Source organism: Priapulus caudatus, unplaced genomic scaffold (assembly GCF_000485595.1).
Source record: "Priapulus caudatus unplaced genomic scaffold, Priapulus_caudatus-5.0.1 Scaffold691, whole genome shotgun sequence".
NCBI lineage: Eukaryota > Metazoa > Priapulida > Priapulimorpha > Priapulimorphida > Priapulidae > Priapulus > Priapulus caudatus.
In genome coordinates this window covers 83,937-85,810 of record NW_014577752.1, presented here as the reverse complement: position 1 = coordinate 85,810, position 1,874 = coordinate 83,937, and positions in this window count along the sequence as shown.

Sequence of the window (1,874 nt, the reverse complement as noted above, 5' to 3'; positions counted from 1 at the left end):
CACACACACACACACACACACACACACACACACACACACACACACTCACACACACGCACACACGCACACACGCACACGCACGCGCACGCCCACACACTCATACTACTCTAGAGAAAATTATGGCTTGGCATTTTACGGGCTTCGCATAAACCCGCACCTTAATACTAGAACGAACTCATAAAATTTCCTAAAACCACTTTAAATAATGCGACGTCAAGCGGTGTTTATAGCCATCTAAATATATATATTCTATAATTCCATTAAACATTCAACTCTGCTATCAACGACAACAACGCAATCGCCAGCAATAATATCACGCCCCAGTGTAACCATCTAGATGTCGCATACATCGTATATATAATAGCAAAAACGATATTCATATAGTTTTGCGGACGCGTAGTGCAAATGTTAGCCATGTTGTTAGTCTATTGCTCGTCAAACACTCAGACATTAGATATACTAAAATGAAATAAGCTGAGACTATATAGCGATCAAAACTAATATGGCGAAGTATTGCCTACCAACAAATATGATACTTATACTTAACACGTATTTTTTAATCGCTAAAAGTTAAATAAGCAAACTAGAAAACATCGACGTAAGCACAGGGGACACTGAAAACCAAGCGAAATGAACTGTTACAGAGTTTTTCCAACTTTTAGTAAAATGAGTCCCCGGTTTTAAGCACAACTTAACTATCCCTTTCTAGGCACTCCAGTGGCGGTCTCTAGTGGCAAGCGCATCACTTTACTGTGCGAATCACGCTTGTGAACAATAGGAACACTCGCTTCTCGCCAAACAGCCAAACCAGAGCTCTGGCCAAACCCAACAACGACAACAACAACAACGACATCTAGCGACGACTTCGTGCATTCTACTCACTGCTTTGTAATGGTACACGCCTGTCCACACCGTAACGTGATCTCCTTTCAACACCAGGGGGCGACTCAGTACGTTTATGTACGTCTGCGTTACAAGTGGCGGCGGTGTGCACGTGCGAGGGTAGTTGTCGTGAGGGCCATGAAAAGAAAGGAGACAAATAACCGCTGAATATCTACTCTCTGGACGCGTGCGCGTGCGAGCGTGCGTAGGAGTGCGGGTGTATATGTGTGCGCGTGCGTGAGTGAAAGTGTATGTGTGGATTTGGTGTGCGTGCGTGCGTGCGTGCGTGCGCGTGCGTAATGTAACTGTGTATGTTTCTTGAAAGACATGCGCATCGCGGCTGAATCTAGACCTGCACATCCATTCAGGTGTGAGCCGCACACTTCACGCTCACACAAACACGCGCACGCACACACGCACGCACACACACACACACACGCGCGCGCGCGCGCGCACGAGCATAAATACACACGCACGCGTGCACGCACGCATATTCATACAGGAGAGCACTAACCAGCAGGCGCACATGTTTCTCTAACCACGTTACCTTTCCACACTCCCACCCACCCGGCAGTCACAGTGGGGACCGTGGAATATAGGGGGATGGGGATGAATTGTAAAGGTAATCAGAGGCTGTCACGCGTCATGGCAGTGGGGTGAGTGTGATGTGTGCGAAGAGGAGGGGAGGAGAATAGAATCCGACCGCTATAGTTATCACATACTAAGCTGTAGTCAGAGCGAGTTAGTGAGATTGTGACAGACTAAATGAGCAATACTAAGCTAAAGGCAAGCGGTGGTAAACTGGACAGACAACACTTAGCTATGGTCAGAGGATGGTAAATTGGGCAGACAATACTAAGCTATGGTCAGACGATGGTAAATTGGACAGACAATACTAAGCTATGGTCAGACGATGGTAAATTGGACAGACAATACTAAGCTATGGTTTTGATTGCATACATAGACTACTAAGCACGCAGAAAAAACATAGA